This window comes from Micromys minutus (assembly GCF_963924665.1).
Source record: "Micromys minutus genome assembly, chromosome: 19".
Lineage (NCBI taxonomy): Eukaryota > Metazoa > Chordata > Mammalia > Rodentia > Muridae > Micromys > Micromys minutus.
This window is the reverse complement of record NC_137954.1, coordinates 14,481,331-14,503,082: the sequence shown is the minus strand read 5'-3', so window position 1 is coordinate 14,503,082 and position 21,752 is coordinate 14,481,331. Positions and strand designations below refer to the sequence as shown.

Genomic DNA, 21,752 nt, shown 5'->3' with positions numbered 1-21,752 from the left:
GATAATCAAATTTTAGGTTGGGTATATTTTGTTGCAGTAACAGAAAAAAGAAAGAAAGCCTCTCCGTTTCATTTGAGGAAGAAGCAGCAGAAGGCACCACTCTGGATGTGGTAATTCATAGACAATTCACATGTGGTCCTATCCTCCAGGGGCCAGCATTTTGAGAAGGGGACAGAACATGAGCCACAGGGCAAGAAAGAACTGTTTCTTGGGCCTGGGGAGAGCTTGGCCCACACTACTTTGGTCCCTAAGGGATGGTCCCTGGATTTAAATGCACCGAGTCCTTGGAACATCGCAGAAAGCAGCTTCTTTATAAGCCTGTCTTCATGTTTAAAACCAAGGGATGGGAACGTGAAGGAGTGAGTATTTGTAGGAGCAGGATTCCAAGATGTCAGTTCAATGGTAGGCTGAGGAGCCCGGCCAAGCATGTGCTCCCACGGGAAAGAGACTTGATTTTATGCACATATTGAAGCAATCAAATACTTGCAGGCATGGGTGCACCACAGTGGCCTGATCTTTAGAGATGGGGCAGATATGTTTTGGGAGAATTGTCATGCTAATGGCAAGTTGAGAGATCTGAGGTGCAGAGGTCCACAGACTCTTGACAGAAGGCAAAGGAAGGGGTGGGAAGGCATCTCCGGAGCTGCGTGGCACTGCTCTTAGCTCAGATGGCAGCTGCGAGCCTTGCTGTGGATCTGGAATTGCTCTTTTCCAGTAAAGAGGGTGGAGGCGGTGCTGCAAAAGCACTGGTGTGCTGTCAATCACCTGGTGGAGGCGGTGCTGCGAAAGCACTGGTGTGCTGTCAATCACCTGGTGGAGGCGGTGCTGCAAAAAGCACTGGTGTGCTGTCAATCACCTGGTGGAGGCGGTGCTGCAAAAAGCACTGGTGTGCTGTCAATCACCTGGTGGAGGCGGTGCTCCGAAAGCACTGGTGTGCTGTCAATCACCTGGTGGAGGCGGTGCTCCGAAAGCACTGGTGTGCTGTCAATCACCTGGTGGAGGCGGTGCTGCGAAAGCACCGTGTGCTGTCAATTCACCTGAGTGTTTGCACCACCAGGGCAGGAGGAGAAAAGCAGATACAGATTGAAACCCCAAGGGGAACTGACGGGGACAGAGGCGAAAACTGTGATTTACTTTCTATCTCCCAGGCATGGCAATAATGTCCCTCCCCCCCCCCCCCCATGCTCCTGTTTTAGTTTTGTCATTTTTTCAGTCAAGGAAGATATTGGTGAAGGGTGTTTACAAGACAGTTCTTCCCATTGAAACAGTAGGGAGGATCCCAAGAGGCTACCTGGGAACACTGCTGTACCTGTGTTCTTTTGGATCACACTGTGTGACATGTCCCTTAAGGGAGGTTTCTCCTTGGAAACCAGAGCTTACTGCTTGAAGGGGAGTAAATCTTGTTGTCTCTGTGTTCTGAGAGCAGCTTGACTTATATATGTTGAAGCTGACTTTTGTTAATAAAGATTTATTTATTTACTTAGTTATTTGTATGTCTGTGTATCTGAGTGTATGCATGTGTACCGTGTAAACTCAGGTGCACACGGAGGCCAGAACCTCTTCTGGCATCTGATCCTCAGGGGCTGGAGCGAAAGCATTTGTGAGCAGCCCATTGTGGCAATGAAAACCAGGACCTCTGGAAGAACAGCGAATGCTCTTAACTGCTGAGCATCTCTCCAGACCCAGCTTCCACCCTGCACTGACTTCTATTTATTGAAAAAAAAAAATACAGTTACTTTTCAAAATTCCTCTGATCTCTCTGGATACTAGCCGTGTAAATATCTTATGGGTGATCCTTTAAGCTTAAAGCTTCCATTTCCAAAGCTGTCAACCGGACCAAGAAGAGCCCTTGATTCATTGGGTGGCTCTGGGTCCTGCATGCCTTTCCGTGGTCTGTTGTGTGTGGATAATACTACTCATCCAATTATCTACCCACTGGTAACTTGTGCCTGTAATTACATTAATAAAGCCCCAGAGGCTGAGAACAAACACTGGGAACACCAACCGTGGAATCACTTGGAACCAGAAAGATAATGATATGTTGTATAGATGTGTTTTGTACACATACACTGACTCTGAACGTTTGCTCGGATCTAAGGAGGGCTTAGGGAGGAAGCGCTTCAGCGCTAACGCTGGTGATAGGACAGTATTCAACATTCCCAGTTCTGAAGTAAATACTTTTTGGTTCTCATGACTTCTTGGCACTTTCTCCCTCTTTCTCCCAGTCCACATTTATCACGTCAATAAACATTTATTAAGCATTTCCTTATGTACCAGGTACCTGTGCAGGCCCTGGGAGAAGAGCAGTAAAACAAAATGGAAAATCCCAGCCTTACCGTAGTGGGAGGGAAGTTGTGCAGCGAGACTAGTTCAGATATCTGTGGCTGCTGTAATGAAAACCGAGCAGACAAGGAGCGAAGCCAGGGAAGCTGCAGTGGTGCTGTGGGTAAAGGCACTTCCCACCAAGCCGAGGGTCTCTGCTTGATTCTTGGAATCCGCATGGTGGAAAGTGAAAAAACTAGCTTCTGCCAGGCGTCCTCTGACCTCCACACGTACACCCTACCCTGATAGATAGATGGATAGATGATAGATAGATGGATAGATGATAGATAGAGAGATGATAGACAGACAGACAGACAAGTAAATGTCAAATAAAATGAAAGGTGTCCTTCAGAAGCAGTTAATAGGTGGCTCAGAAAGAAGACCTGAGTCCCAAATAGGAAAACTAGATCCAAGCACATAGTGAAACCTAGGGCCTGGTGTGGCACCTTACTTAGTGTGGGCACTCAGATGCCTCTCTGCATCCCTTGCTTATTTTTTCTGGGTCCCAATTGGAAATGAAATAGAGAAAATTCCAGTTCACAAGAGCCTTATGCTGCTGACCTACAGGGCAAGTCTATGATGTAGAAGCCATGTGGAAATGGTCCCATCCCCTCTACCCTCGGCTAGCCGTCTAGTTGGGACTAATGAAACTTCCCCAGGGCTTGCTTTCTACATCTGTGAACAGCATGTGTTTCTGTGTGCAGGGCACCACCTGTTCTTAGCACCGGAGTTCAGGGTGTGAGGACCATTTTAGATGACTTGCGTTTACCAAAGAGCCTGGCCCGTCCTGGTTCCCTCAGAGCCTGTGTTGTTCTGCTAAGGGAGGTTACCTGCACTGTAATGCAGGACCAAGGGAATGTGCCCCTGGCTTACATGTCAGCATGCTTGGTTACTGCCGAACAGGGCCAGCTACTGGCATTTGGGCTGTTGAGATGTGTGGAGACAAGTCTCCCTTGACAGAAACCGTCAGTTTAATGAGTAGAATTAAAAATGCAAATGATGGGCTCAACTGTGCTATAATTAAACCACAGCTCTCTCAGACATGGGCTCCCATGCCCTGTGTGTGGTGCCCGGTCCTGTTTATGTCTAGCTAGCTGGAGGCCCCTTCTTGCCTTGGGCTTGCTATGTGGGGGACCTACTTTACCTGCCCACCTCCTTCTCAGGGTGCTGTGGAACCTAATGAGGGAGGCTTTGAGGTTGCCTGATGAAAGACGCTATAAAGTATAAAGTCCCATCATTAGGAAAGCCACATATTGGCATCTGTAAGCCGCCAGCTCCCCTCTCTCGGCACAGGTGAAGCAATGAGTAGAAACTGAATGTGTATCCAAGGTATTTTAATAAAGTTGATAAAACACAGTCACACTTCCCCTTTGGCTCTCCTGGCTTGTGCTTGTAAACATACCCCCCCCCCAGCTCCCTGGGGTGGGGGGTGGGGAGTATGGGTCCAGTGTGTGCAAGGTGCAAGCTCAGAGAGCAAGCAAGGAAAGTGCTTGGTAGAAGTGCTTGAGTTACCATGGCGACCCAGGGACAATGCTCTTGGGCACACAGACCCCATGTTTGCAGCATTATGCTTCAGAAGGGGGATTTAGAGATGCAGAACAAAACATAATAAAGAAGCATCAAGCCTAATAAGACTAGGGACTGAAAGAAAGCCAGGGACTTCTGTTTAGACACCACAGCGCTCTTGCGTTGTGGGTCTGGGAAGTGATCCAAGACCGAGCCTTGTTCATTATACCTCCCAGCCCGCGGGCATTCAGAAGGGCTTTCTGCACTGAAATTGCAACTTTTTCTCACCTGGCTGCAAAGGGAACCCACTGAGTTCAGAACAGTAAGCAAAGGAAGAGATTTCCTCATTTAAACAACATCCCTTTGTACCTGGTCGATAAGATACAAGGGGAAAAAATAAATTAGAAAAAAAAATATCCCATCTTGAATATTGAGCAAGTTGCCAAAATTGAGCCCGGAACAAGCCTGTGGTGTCTTTATTGGGTAACACGAATACCATTTTTGGATACGGCCTCATTCATCAAAGCCGCGGATGATCCAAGAGTTCTGATGGGAAGAAAATAGCAAGAAGCTGCTTTCTTCATTTACATAATTAAAAAAAATTGCTGGAGTCTTTTGTTTGGTGCCTCTGGTCACAGACAGCTGACACCTGCTTTCTGGGTACATGTGGTACTTTCCAACACTTTCCTTTTGTTAGGGAGGAGTGGGATCTCTCTGGATCCTGAGCCTGAGAGAGCAACTTGAGGAGTTACAACTCATTGAGAAGCATACAGTGGAGAGGCAAGTGATTTGGCTCTAATACACTCGCTGGCGTCCCTCTGTGGTCACTGACTTGCTGTATGAACCTGGTTGAGCTGAGGAAGCGTAGCGGACTGCTCATCAGATGAGGCTGGGATGCCATTCAGCTGTTTGTTTTTTTCTTGAGAAGGGGATCTGGTTTTGTCTCAGCAGCTACATCAGTGCACACAGAGGAGTCATGATACAGGTATTTTGTGAACGTATGAACTCCTGTTTTCTCATGGTTTGGTTCACTTAGGCTCTGTCCCTGTTGATCAAAGGAAGTCATTTCACATGCTTTTTGGGGAGGCAGACAGAATGGAGCTGTGCCATCCAAGGCTTCACTGGGAACCCCTCCAAGCTGATGCAAATGGGGGCAATTTTAGTGTGACCTCAGGATCAATATTTGGATGTTGAGTTCCCTCTTGAAGATCTTCCTCGACCTTGGTCCATAAGACAGATGCACATGGAACTCAGTTTTGGAGGTAATCAGAGTGAGAATCAGATTTTCAATGTATCCCTCCTCAGCAGTGACCCCAGCCCCCCCACCCCCCAGTTCTCTGACTCTAAGGGCCCTTCCTCAGACTCCTACCTTTAATACTGACTGATAGAAAAGGAATCTACAGACTGGCTGTTTGTACATGCTTGGGGATGATTTACATATGCCTGCTTCTCTTGTAGCTCCAGTAGAGACAATGGGACACACACCCTTTAATGTGGGGCCATGGAGGGACACTGGCTTCAGGTGCAGCTGTGGTTTACAAGGTTCCCTGTAGCATGTCCAGTCATGAGCTGTCCCTTCAGTCTGTCCCAGACTGAGAAAATACGCGAGAGTGGATGCCAGCCTCACCCGGCTTATCATGTGTCCTTGTGATTCAAGGGAGATGGTGGTAAGAGCTGTTGAGAGCCGTTGAAACTCTGGGATTGCTTGTTATCACAGCAACCAAGTAACAACATAGCGAATGGTACCCTTATCATGATGACATGGTATCAGTGTGTGAAGGACAGAGCTTCAGAGCAGTTGGATTGATAAATTGTAGATGACTAAGCAATACCACACTGATTGTCTCATTCTCTCTTCTCTTTCCCGTCCTCCCCTTCCTCCCCTTTATCCCCCTCCTTCCTTTTCCCCCTCTTCCCTCATCACCTTCCTCCTTCCTCCTCCCCTTCCTCCCCTTTATCCCCCTCCTTCTTCCTCCCCCTTTTTCCCTCCTCCTCTTTGTCCTCCCCCTCCTCTCCTTTCTCCTCTCCTCTCCTCCCCTTCCTCCTCCCATTCCTTCTCCCCTACCCCTCCTTTCTCCTCTTTCCCTACCCTCTTCTTTTTAAAGTTTGTGGTACTGTGCTTGGTGGTATACGTCCTCAGTTCCAGTACTCAGGATCTTTGTGAGTTTGAGGCCAGCCTGGTCTAGAGTGATAGGATAGCCAGGGCTACATACAGAGACCCTGTCTCAAACCAGACAAGCATAAATACATACATCTACAAACAAGTTTTTGAGTCATGCTTGGTGACCCATCTCAATGAGCAACTTCCTGTCTAGAAACCTGGCTTTATCTCAGAGTTTCCATCTAATCCACTAGGTTAGGAATCGCTATTCTAGAACAATGTTTCTCCTTCAGATTGCTTGCCGTTTGGAGGAGGACTAGAATTCTGATGTATTGGGTAGACTGGCTTTCCTGTCTCAACACATGGTTTGTGTGAACTTCGGTGTGGCCTTTATCTGTTGTAAGCCTCCTTAAAAAAAAAAAAGGCTATAAACATTTACACCCAGAGCTACCCAGAGCCGAAGGAGAATGAGCTACTGTTGAACCTCTTTCTAACACGAATTGCCACAGTTCTTGGAGCAGCTTATGGTTGCTAACACCTTAGAACCTGCTGTCAGTCTCCCTTCTTGGGGAGCTCCAGCCTTGCCAGCCAGGTGTTCCCACACAGACCTGAGTCTGAGCAGTGCACCGAACAAGCTCTTCTTCCATCTCAAAAGGAAGCTGGCTCAAAAGCTAATGACTCAAGGAAATGGCCTATTGTGGGTTTGCTTGCCAGAGAGGTCTCCTGGTAGGCTGACAAGTGGTGGTTCTCTCTGTTCCTGCCCCCAACAGGGGGTGCCCATCCCCCAGTCTTGCGTCTGTCAGTCTCTGGTGCAGTGGAAGTAACCACGATAACCAGGATGAGGACCACAGCCAGGCTGCTTACAACGCATCACCTTCCCCGGTGTAGGCATAGACCGCCCTTAGTACCTGCCAGCAGACCTGTGCCCCAGGGAGATGTTGGGTGGACGGTTCATGGTCCCTGTCAGCTCTGTGGAGTCAAGAGGTGGGACCCACAGGGATCTGACTGGAGGAGTAGTTCCACTGTGCAAGAAACGTTAATGAGGTCAGGAGAGTGAGGAAGAAGTGGTGTGGAGTAAGGTAGAACTTTAAAAGAAGGTGAGGGCAACTTTGGCCAACCTTTGGTAACCCTGTCTGCTTTTCCTTCCTCCCTCAGCCTTGTACAGGTACCTGCTGACTTTCTACCCATACTATGTGTGATCTGTGAGCAGGGGCTAATATTTCCTTGAGGACTGAGCTGACTGGCATTTTATATGCATTTGTTGGATGACTCTAAATTGCCAGTGTGTTCACCTGTTTTGATCCAGTAAAGATAGCGGCTTCATGTGGCACCACCTAGCCGTATTTAGTTTCTCTGTCACCTTGAGAGATATGACGGTCATTTCCACTTTCCAGATGAAGAAGTTGCAAGACAAGACACCTACTCCAAGCTGCACACCGGGATGTAAGGATGAGAATTTAAGCACGTGATCCGGACACCAGGCCAGCTCAGAATCAACGAATTTGGGCCACCATCATACCAATCAATCCTAATGTCTGGGTGTTGTAGCTCACTGGTTGAGCGTTTGCCCAGTACGTGTTAATACCCATGGTTCAATTTCGGCACTAGGAAAATAAAACACCTTCTAACAACACCAAGACCCAAATAAACCAGCAAAACCAGCTGGTGCCCTGTCCGCTGTAGGAGTAGCTCGTGGGTGATAGCCTCGCTCAGAAACTGGCATCAGAAATGAACGTACCCGAGGAATCCCATTCTTTTACCCGAAATACCCTGATTGTGTCTGGTCCCTGCTGAAAGTATCTCCCTCGCTGGGCCTGTGAGACACAGGTAAGCATGGCTGGAAGGCTGGCTGGTATTGAAACTCATAAAACACCCACCCACCTTAGTACAAACATACTCAGTGTAGAAAATTATCACACACACAAAGCAGAAAAAAAAAAAAAAACCGAACAGCGGTATTTAGCTAGAAGTGCAGTGATTTTTAAAATATGGAATTTTTATTGATTCTTCGGGAATTTATGCAATGTGTTTTGTTCGTTTTTACCAATAGTCCTTTTAGGAAACAGGTTCAAAGCGAATCTCTGGGAACGGTGCTATTTTTAGAGGCTGCATATCACTTCACTAGTTGCTGGCATTGCTCTAGATTCATCCTCTCCTCCCATTGGCCCGTTAGGCTGTTGGCAGGAAGTCATAAAGTGCATTCTTATGAAGAACTCTTTGTGTATAATGATATTTATCAAAGGAAACTTCCAGGACCTTCCTTAGCCATACCAGGAGTTAAAGGGAACTTACTCCCCCCCCCCTACCCCTCCTACCATCAACCCGCGCGAGAATCCTGCTGAGTCAGCTCTTCCGTACAAGACTGAGCGCAGGACCCAAGCAGAGTCAGTTGGCTGCGCTTGACCCTCAAGGTTTCTGCCAGCTTCCCTGCTGTCCTTTGAAGGGCGTGTGGTAGGGTCACCAAGGTGGGCATTTGGAAACAGTCAGATACTTGGAGATGAATAGTGTCAGTGATGAAAATCCGCAGGCCTTAACTTCATCGTGTTTGATCTCTACCCGAAAATTTAAGGCAAAAATACTTCAGACGCCCCTCTCTCTTTTGATTAAAAAATGTGTTCAAGGTAGTAAGTAAAAAAAAAAAAAGCAAGAAGCCTCGTGAGGGCTCCCGAACCGTGAAAAATAGACCACAAGATGGCGCTGTCCCCCCTCGAAGTACCTGCAGCCTGGCTGAGTTCCCCAGGGAAGAGGCAGAAGCCTGAGGTAGAGGGACTGTTCAGAGGTCCTGGGTCGGAAAGGTTTATTTCTCTCCTCTCTCCCAGCTCCTTCACTCAACTAGCAACCCTCTTGTCGCTTCACCCCTCCCTCCATTGCATACACTGATTTTCCTTAGGTGTCTTGGAAGCCCCGCCCCCTGCCACCACCCCCTCCCCAACTTTCTACCCAGCCGCTGTCCCAGGGCAAACCCCTCTGGATGGGTTTCTTTCGTTTCCTTCACTTCCCTCTATATCTCTTCTCCCTCTTCTTCACTTTTCTTTTTCTTTGGTTTGGTTTTGAGACAGGGTCTTAAGTCGCCCAGGCTTGCCTTGAACTGTATGTAAGCAAAGATGGTCTTCAGTGTCTGGTCCTTACCCTCCGGCGCTAGAGCTGGGATTATGAGCGTGCATGGTTTATGTGATAACACAACCCGGGGATTCATGCTTGGACAAGCACTGGACCAACTCAGCTACAGCTGCACCCGTCCCCATGCCCACCTCACACATAACCGGTCAGAAAAGGTGATATGAATGTACTTATTTATATGTTCAGTAGGACCCTAGGGACATTTTTAATGTGTAAAGGTAGCAGGCTGGAGATGTCGCTCAGTAATAGAACATTTGGAGAATGTTCACTGGTTCTGACTCCGGTACCAAAACCAACCCAACCAAAAATTGACTTTTTAGATTTCTTTATTAGTTTTCCTTGGAGAAAGAAAGACCCAAAAGCCAACCAAAGATTAAATTACCGGCCATCTGTTTATGTATCTATCTATCTATCTATCTATCTATCTATCTATGGAATGGGTCAAGGGAGTTGAGAAAAAAGATGAAAAATAGTAGTTGATAATTAAAAGGTATTTTGATGCATTGATATTCAGGTTGCAAATAAATCTGTGCCGGTTGAGGGCACGCGGAAATACAGCATTGAAATTATAATTATCCAAGCATCAGCTACAATGTAGTGAGCTTGTGTGTCTGTGCCTTTTCCTTACACTTCTAGTGAGGAGCCTGAGGTTGGTGAGCATGGAAGCTTGGCCAAAGTGCCTGGGAGGGAAAGGGGGTGTGGCTGGGCTTTAATGCTTAAACCTGATGGCTCCCAATCATGTTCTCTGTGCTGGCTGAGTTACACCTCAGAAGGCCTGGGTAGTGCGTTTTATAAAGCGACACCCTGGGTTAAGCTGAAGGAGTGGCCAGGAGTGGCCGTTGCTCACCCTGTGGGCAGGGACTTGTGATCACTTGTCACTTGGTGTCCTAGAAATTCATGGAAACAGAGGGTTGTCTGTGGGTCAGGAGTTAGGGGAGGAAGTGGGGGCCTAAACATAGAGGTTCACCCCCAGGAGTCAGCCCAGAATGCTACTGTCAGGCATGTGCTCCATGGGGAGAAAACAGAAGCCAGTCTTCCCCTATCTGTCGACCACGATTGGGCAGTTGGAGCTTTATTCCCTGGAAATGAGCATCCCTTTTCTCAGCCAAGTCTTTCAAGCAACCGCAGGAGGCAGTGGCCATCTCTTCAGGACACTTGAAGGATGCCAGGAAGCTGGCACTTCCCACCTCTCTTTAAAAAAAAAAATAGCGTGGTAAGAGAAGTTATCCATATTCATTGTAGGAAACTTGGAAAACATAGAGGACAACCAAGAAGGAAATAAATTATAACTCTCCTTCCCCTGATACCTTTAATTTATTCCCCTCCAAATGGAAATCACAGCAAAATATTCTTAAATCAAAGTCTTTGCATAACAAAAGGCGTCGGGTTGATGGTCTCTCTCTCTCTCTCTCTTTCTCTCTCTCTCTCTCTCTCTCTCTCTCTCTCTCTCTCTCTCTCTCTCTCTCTCTCTCTCTCTCTCGTTGAAGGCAGCAGGCTTCCTCTCAGCATGGAAGCCCGTGTCTTCACATTTGGGTTGCCCTTCTAAACAAATCACTCCAGTTTCACTGGCAACACTGTCTAAGATTTAAAAAAAAAAAAAAAAAAAAAAAGCCTACCTTGTTGGTAAATCTGTAGGTGGTACCGGAGAAACATAGGGGCCCAAAAATAGAGATGTCTTTGGTTTTTGTTTCCACCACTCCGCTCAACAACCCTTTTTTTATTTTTTTAAATTCTGTTTCTAAAAATAATGATTCCCTGCTTTGCTGTTCCTGGTAAAGTACAAATCACATTTGAAAAAAAAAAAAACTTTTTATAGAGAGTTTCATGAGTGGTTATATAAACATCCCCATAGCACCCCTTCCTGTACTCTGTGGATGGCCTGGGATGTCAGCAGAGACAGCAAGGTGAGCTGTGATGCTGAGCCCAGCGCTGGGCTGGCCCCAAAGGAGCGGGTGAACACCCTGTGCTTGGTGAGGGCTTCCTACTGCAGGTCTTCTCCAAGAGCTGTGAAAAATGGCGTCAGCCCTTAGGATGATCGGTTTTAAAATACACAAAGCTAATAGTAACCAAGACATGATTTCACTGATCATTCCTGTTGGTCAGGGATGGAGAACCTACCGTGTCTTTTCATGCAGGCGAGTTCACCCTTTTTATATTGTGGATGTTTTCATTTTCTATTGTGGGGTTGGGCTACAGCTTGCTCTCCTGGGACTCATGTGGCCTGTAGACACGGGTTAGATGGACCTTACAAATGTAAAAAGGTTCCCTATGTTCTAAAACCAGTTTCACTATCTTTAAAACATGTCATGGAGCAGGAGGACAGATAGGTGGTAAAAGTGCTTGCCGTGTATGCGTGAGAGCCAAAGCTCAGATCCCAAGAAACCAGGAAAATGGCAGACAGCTGCCTGTGACTCCCCTGTAATTCCGGCACTCAAGAGACAGAGACCGGGATTGTTTGGGGCAAGGGGGGTCCAGGTGAACTCTGGCATCAAAAGACACAGCCTCCATGAATAAACTAGTGACAGAAAAAGACTCAAAGGCAGCCTCAGGCCTGCATGGACAGACAGACGCACGCACGCACGCAGGCGTATGCATATGCATATCACATACACACGAGAAAAACACGGTTGTGGAAATGTCTTATGCACCTCATTAAAAAGTCCCCAGTGCACTGTCTGTCACCAGTGGCTTCGGAGTTTCCGCTCTCATTTCTGTGACCCCACCCCGAGTTGGTGACGCAGCTTTCTTTTCCAGAACTTTCTACAGTAATTCACAATGCTGCTGTGTTCACACTCAGTGTGTTTCTTACTGATTATTTTCTTAGTTAGAGGTCTCGGGCCAGACTGGCTCATGGCTCTGGCCTACAGTAAGGCAGTGTGCCATGGTGTTAAGACTGAGGGAGAAGTTCATTGTTCTGTGGCTATAAGCTGAAAGCACGGGGGAAAGACTTGTGGGTCATAATCCCTCCTCACTAGGTTCTCCCTTAAAGGTTCTAGAGCCTTCTGATCATGCCGATCTGAGGTGCAAGCCTCTAACACATGGGCCCTTGGCACACAGCCCAAATCTAAGCTACATCAAGCAGCATTTAACACTTACATAATTTCTGCCTGTCCTTGGTTATTTAGGAATGGAGTTTTCACATTTTGATTCATCTTCCACAGCCATAATAATAATTTTAATAAATACTACAAATATTGTCACCAACATAAGTCTTTTTATAAAATCTGTTGGATCTTTAGGTCAACAGCTATATTGATGACCAGTAATGGGTGGCAGCTTAATTTATTCTGTTTTGAACTTCAATAACAAATTCTTACTGAATAAACATTTATTTTTTTTTCTTGCCGTACTGCTCTGGCTGGGACCTTAAATTCCATGTTGAGTACACTGTAACTGTCACTTTGATTTTAAATGTGGCATTTCCTGTAGTTTATTATGGTACAGGTTTTGTCCACCAGGGAAATTAACTCCCCCCCCCAGTTTGTATATGTATATATATATTTTTTTTTTCCTATGAATGATGTTAAGTTTTGTTAAAATATTTTGCCTATGTAGGCAATCATGTGTTTTTCTTATTTAATTGGTTAACACAATGAGTTGTTTATATATATATTTGCTTCTCTTGTTAGCTCATCTATTGAAAAAGTTATTTTTAAAAGTATTTAGCTTTATTTTTATGTGTATACATGTGCACCATATGCATGCCATGCTCATGGGGTCCTCAAGGGGGGGCTATTGCAGTGAGCTCCCATGTGGATGCCGAGAATTGAAGCTGGGTCCTCTGCAAAGCGTCAAGTACCGCCATCCATGATACCATCTCTCCAGCCCCCCTTTAATCATTGACTTATATTATTTATTACACAAAGTGATACATTCCATAATTTGCCAATCTTACTAACATTTCAAAAGACAGGGATGAACCTCAGTTTCGAAGATGAGAAAAACAGGGGTTAAGAGAGGTGGACTGCTCAGAGCACACAGCTATGTGTTAGGTTTAGATTTTGAGCCCAACCTCAATCTATTCCCAATGGCCTGCCCTTGGTCCTGTTGTCACACAAAATCTGTGCTCTTCCAGGAGAGGGCCAGAGTAAAAGAGATGTGTGCATCCGTGTGTGTGTGCGTGCACTCGCCTGTGTGTATGTGTGTCTGTGGGTGTGTCTGTGTTTAGGATTTGGGGGCACATTGAGTGTTAATAATGCAAAGGAACCTTAAAAGTGTCAGTGTTATTGGACTGGCAGAGTTTGGTTGCTAGATATGTGGGAGAAGAAGGGAAGCAAAAATGTTAGAGATTGGGGGAGAGAGAGAGAGAGAGACAGAGAGACAGAGACAGAGAGAGAGAGACAGAGAGAGAGACAGAGAGACAGAGAGACAGAGACAGAGAGAGAGACAGAGAGAGATAGAGAGACAGAGACAAACAGAGAGACACAGAGAGAAGCACACAGTGACACATAGAGAAAAGAAACTACAAAGCAGAGAACGGGAAGCCTGGCCAGCCTGTCTTTGGGATGGAGCTCTGGGGCTGGGCTGTTTGGTTGACTAGCTGAATCTGTTGTCAATGAGCTAAGGTCTCCAGGCTGCAGCTGACCCCGGCTCTGGTCTCTTGGAGACACCCATCTATATCTTAGGGTCTAGTACTCCGAGGGACATTTATCTGAAGGGACAAGGATCACACATGCAATTAGCAAGTTTACTCTGCAGATGTGGCTCACACGTTTATGGAGGACTTTTGCTGGTGAGCTGGCAACTCAAGAAGGCCCGTGGTGAAATGGGGGTAAGAGTCAGAAGTCTGAGAACCAGGGAGCTGATGGTGTACGCCAGAGCCTGGGGCCACCAGGAGATAAGATGGAATTTTTGGCATTAGAAATTGGGGTGGGTATGAATTCTTTCTTCTGCTGCTCCTTGTATGTGTGTCTCTCTGCTTCTCTGTCTCTTTGACCCCGCCTCTCTCTGTCTCTCTCTGTCACTCTCTCCTTCTCCCTGTCCCCCCTCTGTCTTTCTATTTCTCTGACTCTGTCTCTGTCATTCTCTTCCCATGAGTCTCTCTGTCTCTCTCCCTGTCCCTCTGCCCTTTTCTGTCACTTTCTCCTCCTCCTCCCCCCCTCTGTGTGTGTGTGTGTGTGTGTGTGTGTGTATGTGTGTACATCAGGATTAAAACCAGCTCTTTCGAATGTTAGGCAATCTCTTTTTCTCTATCTCTGTGTGCACACAATCCCTAGTTGTTCTATTTTGACCCTCGGCAGGTCTAAACTGATAACCAGGGAGGGGACGGGCAGCCTGTTTTGCTGAGCCCATCCATTTCCATCCTGACCACCAATTTGTTTTCCATCACAAGACACAATCAAGCACAAACAAAAAGCTGAGGAAAGCACTAATAGCCTGAAATAAAAGGTTGAACATTTTTCCTCAGGACCATTCAATGCTAATATTTTTGAATTTTAGAGATAATTGTTTTTTTTTCTGCTTTCATTGTAAAGATGGAAATAACAGTTGATTATTTCTCCAGCATGTGTGTGCATGTGTGTGTGCGTGTGAACATAATTTGTGATACACTAACAGCATGTGGCTTGCCCCTACTTTTGAAGGTCCCTCTTTCTCCAACCTAGCACAGAGGCGTTTCTGGAGAGACTTGGCCACAAGAAGTAGAATATGAATTATCAACCATACCTGGGGCACCTGGCCACGCCCATGTGAAGTACCAACTCAGCTGAACAATTTAGCCCGAAATAGAAGGCTGACATGCTGTCTGGCACACAGGCTGGCCTTTACCAGCACCTCAGTCAACAGGCCAGTGGTCAATACCCCTCTGTCCCAGCCCTGATGTAACAGGGGAATCATTTTTACAAGCTAAGGGAGATGCGTGGAGACATGACACAGGGGTAAGAATTGACCAGACAGAATGTGGTCTTCAGAATCTGCTTTCTTCCGCTTTCGTGGGTCTCAGTCTTTGTAACCGACAACTTGACAGCAACTGCCTGAGAACCCTACAAATCTCAAATTTGCTACTAAGCAAAATAAATATATAAATAAATAGAAAACCCATCATCAGCTCCTGGCCTCCTGACCCCATCTTGAAATGTGTTACAAGTATGCTGATTCTGGGGTTGCTGGAGCTCACAGTGAACGACGTCACCCCAGCGGTGCACACACGGGCCGGCTGGACTGGCCTCCACATTAATATGCTTCTCAACCATCCTCAGCTCTTGGATCTCATGACACCCCCAGAGTGATAAATCCAGGCCTGGAGGAGGCTGAACACATGGGAGAGAAGTCTGTCTCCTTCTAATGTCTACTTTAAACTTGTGATAATAATGACACCGCCCTAATTATATCTGGAGTCTCCTTTTCCCTATCAAGGATCTCAGAGAACACATCAGAAGCTGCCGTGCCATTACTCATGATCTGGAGCTGATGGGTGCTCAGTTTTAATTTAGAAAGGCAGCAGGAGGGGAGGGTAACACACAAGACAAGATACCCAGTGGAAAAGTTGCTCTCAAACCTGACTGATGTCAGGATTGCCTCAGGGAAGCTTAAAATAATGTTTCTGTAGATTTATGTCAAGGCGATACATGATTGGACAGGAGAGAAATAGGTGGGAAAGGTTGAAAAGCAGAAGTGGAGGAGAAGGTGGAAGGAAGATTCTGGGAGAATCAAGATGGAGCTGGAGAAGGAGGATCTAGATTCAGGTGATCTCTATTGGCGATAGGTAGATATGAATATTTTTAAGGGTTTCTATAGGTCTTTTTATCTCCTATAGAAGGGCAGTTTGTATCTTTGTCCACTGGATGTAATCTTATTGTGTAGAGGGTTTGTAGATTGAAAATTTAATGTATAAACCTACATGGAAAGTTATTGGGCTTTGGAGTCATATTTGTGCCGGGCGGTGGAAAAAAGAAACACGCCGGTGCGGTCGTATCCACCTGGAGCGGAAACAACAGGGGCGGGACCGCATGTGAGCATTCGTCTCTGCACTAGAACAGTGTCTGTGGAGTGAGACCTGGGGGGGGGGCGATAAAGGGTTGAGCAACCCATTTTAATATTCACTACATGTTTCATTAGTTCCTTGAAAATTTCACATATCTGTACAATATATTTTGATTATAATTTTTCTCCATGCATCCCCTAACCTTTTCCAGATCCACACCCCTTCCGCCCACTCTTGTCGGCTTCTTGTCCTCTTTTAAAGATGTTTATGTTTTAAATCACTCACCGAATCCAGTTTGAGCTGCCCATATACTCATGGGTGTGGGCAGTCCTTGGAGTGAGGTTGGTACACTGAGGAGCCTTGAAGAAAACGGGTTCTCCCTTAGAAGTCATCATTTCTCAGTAGCTCCTGAGCTGGGGTGAGAACTTGTAAAATACTCTAGACCAGTTCTTCTGAAAATATTGTAAACAACTCCGGCTACCAAATTGAGTTAAAATATTAAAACTTAAAAATTTCAGAATCACTGGACTTTGGGGATTTTATTATTCATTTTTTAAAAGATTTATTTATTTCATTGCTATGAGTACATTGTAGTGTCTTCAGACCCACTAGAAGAGGGTATCGGATCCCATTACAGATGGCTGTGAGCCACCATGTGTTTGCTGGGAATTGAACTCAGGACCTTTGGAAGAGCAGTCAGTGTTCTTAACCACTGAGCTGAGTCACAGACATCTTGAGACAGGTTGAGAGGCAGTCACAGGCATCATACATCACAACCAGAGGGAGGGAGTGTCCTGGTTACCCTAGTGCCAGTGCTTTCTGTGTCTTATCTGTCATATTTGCAGGGGAGGGCAGACCTTTCCCTGGTTAACAAAACACCTGCCTAATGCAGACCCTTCACATACATTAGCTCTCACCGGCCTTCATACTAGCCTATGAAGTGGGTATGGTTAATCTAATTTCACGTATGAGAACTAATGTGAGCCCGGGGGAGACGAATTTACCAAAATCACGAGGGTGGAGAGGATGAGTTGGAGTTTGAGTCCACGGAGTAGTAGTCTCCTGTGCCATGGGAGTGTAAATGGCCTTGGGTCCCCTTGAAAAACACATCTGTCAAATCAAGGCCCACATAGCAGGGACCTAAGAAATTTGCAATCTGCTCGAGGGAAGAAATATTCGTCATGGTGGCTGTAGTGGAACCTCCACCTATGGGCTGTCTGCTTAATCTTTGGGATCAGTCTGGTTTTTCCAGGGGCCAGACAGGTGAATAACTGAATAGACAAGACTGGGTCACTGTCTCCTTCCTTTAGTCTTGGGCTTTCGGCATCACACACGCAGCGTGAGCTGCATACCTAATCAGAACTGTTTAATAGCCACATCAAAAAAGCGACGAGACAGGAAACTAGCTCTAGTGGCATATTTTATCTAACTCAACCTGTTCAATGTTTCTTTAATTTCTTTTTTTCTGGAGCCAAGGTTTAGGATCAAACTCCCGAGTTCAAATGATTTCTGACATCGGCCTACCAGTTATCTGGAAACACAGACGCACACCGCTGTGCTTGCTTCTATTAAAGTGTTTGCTGTATAGTGGCAAAATTTTAAGCAAAAGAAAATCAGTTTCTTGGTAACGGTAACATTTCAAGTCCTCAGTGACCCTATGTGGTCAGGCTACCAGCGTCCATGTGACTATAGCTCTTTCAGAGAGACTCCTCTTGGTTGTACCACACTCCAATGGGATTTTATTCTTTCTTATCCTCTCTAAGAGATAGCAGGTGGAAGTTTCCCGTCAGACCACAGATACAACGTAGGGCTGTGCTAACCTCTGTCTGTCTGTATTGTATACTTAGGGTGTGACACGACCACTGGGTGGATTCTCAGTCTCATAGGGCCCCCTGTAACCCTGACATAACCCACCAGTCCACACAGAATGCAGCGCTAAGGGAATGCATTGTAAGGTTTCTCTATGCCCAAGTGTCCACATCAGACCTTAAACCGCTGGGTATCCTCCCCTACCTCCAGCTGTCAGAGAAAAATCATCAAATAACCTGAGAGAAAAAATGAGGAGTCAGAAGTACGCCTGCTAGCTGGCCACTGAATGCTGCTTCACAGAAACCTGTAACTACCCTTTCAGATGCAGAGGCTGGGGGATTACCAGTTTGAAGTAAGCAGGGCCTTGTCCTTTCAAACAATCCAAAATTAAAAAGTGTGTATTTATTGTGGTATTATAGAAGCTTTTCTCCTGGGGACCCAACCTCTTCTTTGCCAGTGGGGTCTTGGTCATAAAAGAGGGATATATTGGAACCATTTGTCTTGGTACCCATATCTTCCACCTGTGATTTCGTTAGTGGGCCCACATTAAATGGTACCTTGTTGCCTGCCTACCTCTTTCCCATATCATTTTGTGAACCAGTTACATTGTCTCTTTGCAGGTCAAAGCCCCATGTTCTCCTTGTCCTTGACATTAACAGAAGCCACCTGGATCATGGTGGGGCAGAGCTGACAATGTGTCTCTGTGGCTTTGGTGTCCTCTCATATCATCACATGGGGAGGCTGGATCTGCAACGGCTCTTCCTGCTGTCAGCCCCGGTCTAGGAGAGCTGCCATCTATTCTCACCAGCATGTTGCAAATATTAAAATGATGGCTTAACCTTTTACCGGCTCCCGAGGTTTCACTCCGGGGACTGCTTTAAAACACACACTTTTGGCCCCCACACCGCCCTCTCTCAGCTGTCTCTCTTTTAGTATTGAACTCTGGCTACTGGTTCCGAGAGGCACAAACATGACTCCAAAGCCCAGTAGCTTATTAAGCAGGTTTATATGTTAAATTCTCAGTCCACAAACCTTCTACACAATAAACTTAGAGCCAATGGACAAAGATACAAACTGCCCTTCTATATGAGATAAAAAGACCCATAGAAACCCTTAGAAATAATAATAACAACCTCATCAAGCTAGAGGTGCGTCGAGAGAAACACACATCTGCCTCCATTGTCATTCCTCCCGGAATCTCCTCTTCCTCTTCCGGTTTCCTAGCCTATCCCTCTCTCCCATCCAATCAGGTGTCGCCTTAACAACAAACCCACACCAACCCATTTGAATATCTAATTATCGGGAAAACCCCTATCTTTAAGCGAGTTTGGCTGGTGCTCAGAGGTAGAGGCGCTTCTGTCGTTGTTCTTGAAGCTGTGGTAACTGTGGGATCAGAATTTTTAAGTGTGAGAAACTTGACAGATAGCCACAATTTCTGAAAATGGAGATAATGAAAAAAAAAATGGCTGCTCTGGAAGCCAAAATCTGTCATCAAACTGAGTATTATTTTGGAGACTTCAATTTGCCACGACACAAGTTTTTAAAAGAACAGATCAAATTGGATGAAGGCTGGGTACCTTTGGAAACAATGATAAAATTCAAGGGGCTAAACCGGCTGAAAACAGACTTTAGTGTAATCATGCAAGCGCTGAGGAAATCTAACACAAAACTCAGGGATGTGAGTGCTGACCAAACTAAAATTAGAAGATCATCAAGCCAACCACGCTCTGAAGTGCCTGGTGAGAATAGGAATGACGTGGAGAACAGATCTGTTTATATTAACGCCTTCCCAACCGATCCACCCTTGGGATATAAAAGGGTGGCGAGATGGTAAAGGCCAAATACTGGATATTTAGATGAGAAGAACATTCCACACAATATTTAAGGGGTCAATATCTGCTGTGTTTGATGGTATTCAGTCTGCAAAGAAGTTTGTGGAGACCCTTGGCCAGAAGTACAAGGGCATTAACCTGCTAATACTCTTTAAGGAAGATGATCTTGCCCCCCCCCCCAAAAAAAAAATAGAAAAGAAAGCAGAGCAAAGTGGAAACTAAATCAAAAGCTAAACAAGAACAGGAAGGAAGACACAAGCCAGGAGGTACTAAAATGTGAGCTTTAGAAGGAAAGCGGAGATGCTTACAAGGTGACTTGGATGAACAGACCTGTAGAGAGTTACACTTCCTTTTCTCACATCATGGTGAAGTAAAATGGATCGACTTCGTCAGAGGAGCAAAAGAGGGAATAATTCTCCTCAAAGAGAAGGTTAAGGAAGCACTTGGGAAGTCCAGAAGTACCAATAACAGTTACCTACTGTCAAGGAACAGAAAGGTGGCTTGGAAAGTCCTAGAAGGACATTCTGGAAAAGAAGCAATGAAAAAAAAATCACAGATGATCAGCGAGAATCCCTGAACAAAGGGAAGTCAAAGGAGGTCGTGCAGCCCACATATTTAAAGGAAAGGGAAATAGACCTGCCTATACTGGGGCCCCCAAAGGAAGAGGACAGTGTCAGGAATGGACAAAATTTGGTGATGATCATCATCGTGGACAAATGATAAAAGAAAGAGACGGAAGAGACAGAGAATGGCGCTAGAGACAAGTCATTTATTTAGTAAGCGGTGTTTTCATTCCTTAGGTTTTTAAGTTGCTTTTCGTTTCCAGAAGCTTTTAAAAAAATTCGAATTAGGTCCACTTCAATGTCCTCCTGTATAAAAGGAAAAGTTTTTTTTTTTTTTTTTTTTTTTTTTTTTTTTTTTTGTTTTACTTGTCTTCTTTTTGTTGTTATCCAAATGAAAGTTCTTTTAAAAATGTATAGTTCTGTTTGTGTTTGGATGATTAAAATATGAAAAGGCAGATTCTTTTAATTGCGTTGTTTTTTTTTTAACTTTATTTTAAAAAACAAAGATAAAAGAAAAAAATTTTAAACATTTTTGCATAAATCTACACAAATACAATTGTGTCAGTGCTTGGCTTTTTTTTTCTTTTCTTTTCTTTTAAGGTTTGATACTCTGCATTAAGGTCTTACTAGTTACAATGAGCAAAAAGTACATGTAAAACAGGATGTAACCCGGAATTAGTCAACGTTTTCTTGGTGTGTAAGGATTGAGCATGACTTTTTTTGTTTGTTTGTTTTGTTTTGTTTTGTTTTTTTTCTTGAACTTCACACAGTCTGTGAGTTGTTTCTGGGGCAGTCCGAGCCTCTGGGGTTAGCATCCCACTATCAGTGACTGCATATTATGTCTGTTCTTTTGTGACTGGGTTATCTCACTCAGGATGATATTCTCTAGATGCAACCATTTTCTTAAGAATTTGGTTAAGTCATTGTTTCTGATGGCTGAGTAGTACTCCATTGTTTAAGTGTACCACAATTTTTGTATCCATTCATCTACTGAAGGGCATCTGGGTTCTTTCCAGCATCTGGCTATTATAAATAGAGCTGCTATGAACATTGTGGTGCATGTATCTTTGTTGTATATTGGAGTGTCTCTGGGGTATATACCCAGAAGTGGAATAGCTGGATCTTCAGGTAGTACTATGTCCAATTTTCTGAGGAATCGCCAGACTGATTTCCAGAGTGGTTGTACCAGTTTACAACCCCACCAACAGTGGAGAATTGTTCCTTTTTCTCCACAACCTCGCCAACATCTGCTGTCACCTGAGTTTTGGATCTTGGCCAATCTGACTGGTGTGAGGTGGAATCTCAGGGTTGTTTAGATTTGCATTTCCCTGATGGCTAAGAATGTCGAGCACTTCCTTAGATGTTTCTCAGCCATTCCACATTCCTCAATTGAGAACATTTTGTTTAGCTCTGTACCCCATTTTTTAATAGGGTTGTTTGATTCTCTGGAGTCTAGCTTTTTGAGTTCTTTGGATACCTTGGATATTAGGCCTCTATCTGTTGTGGAGTTGGTAAAGATCTTTTCCCATTCTGTTGGCTGCTGTTTTGTTTTCTTGACAATGTCCTTAGCCTTACAG

The 21,752-nt window shown here is 45.3% G+C and overlaps 1 pseudogene across 1 annotated transcript; it reads left to right on the top strand.

The window, feature by feature from the left end:
- The first annotated feature begins 2,316 nt into the window (after positions 1-2,316).
- Positions 2,317-20,370, top strand: LOC308433023 (lupus La protein homolog; annotated as a pseudogene). Its single transcript has 3 exons — positions 2,317-2,552; positions 3,027-3,159; positions 19,203-20,370. The product of its transcript is annotated as a lupus La protein homolog (transcript).
- The last annotated feature ends 1,382 nt before the right edge of the window (positions 20,371-21,752 follow it).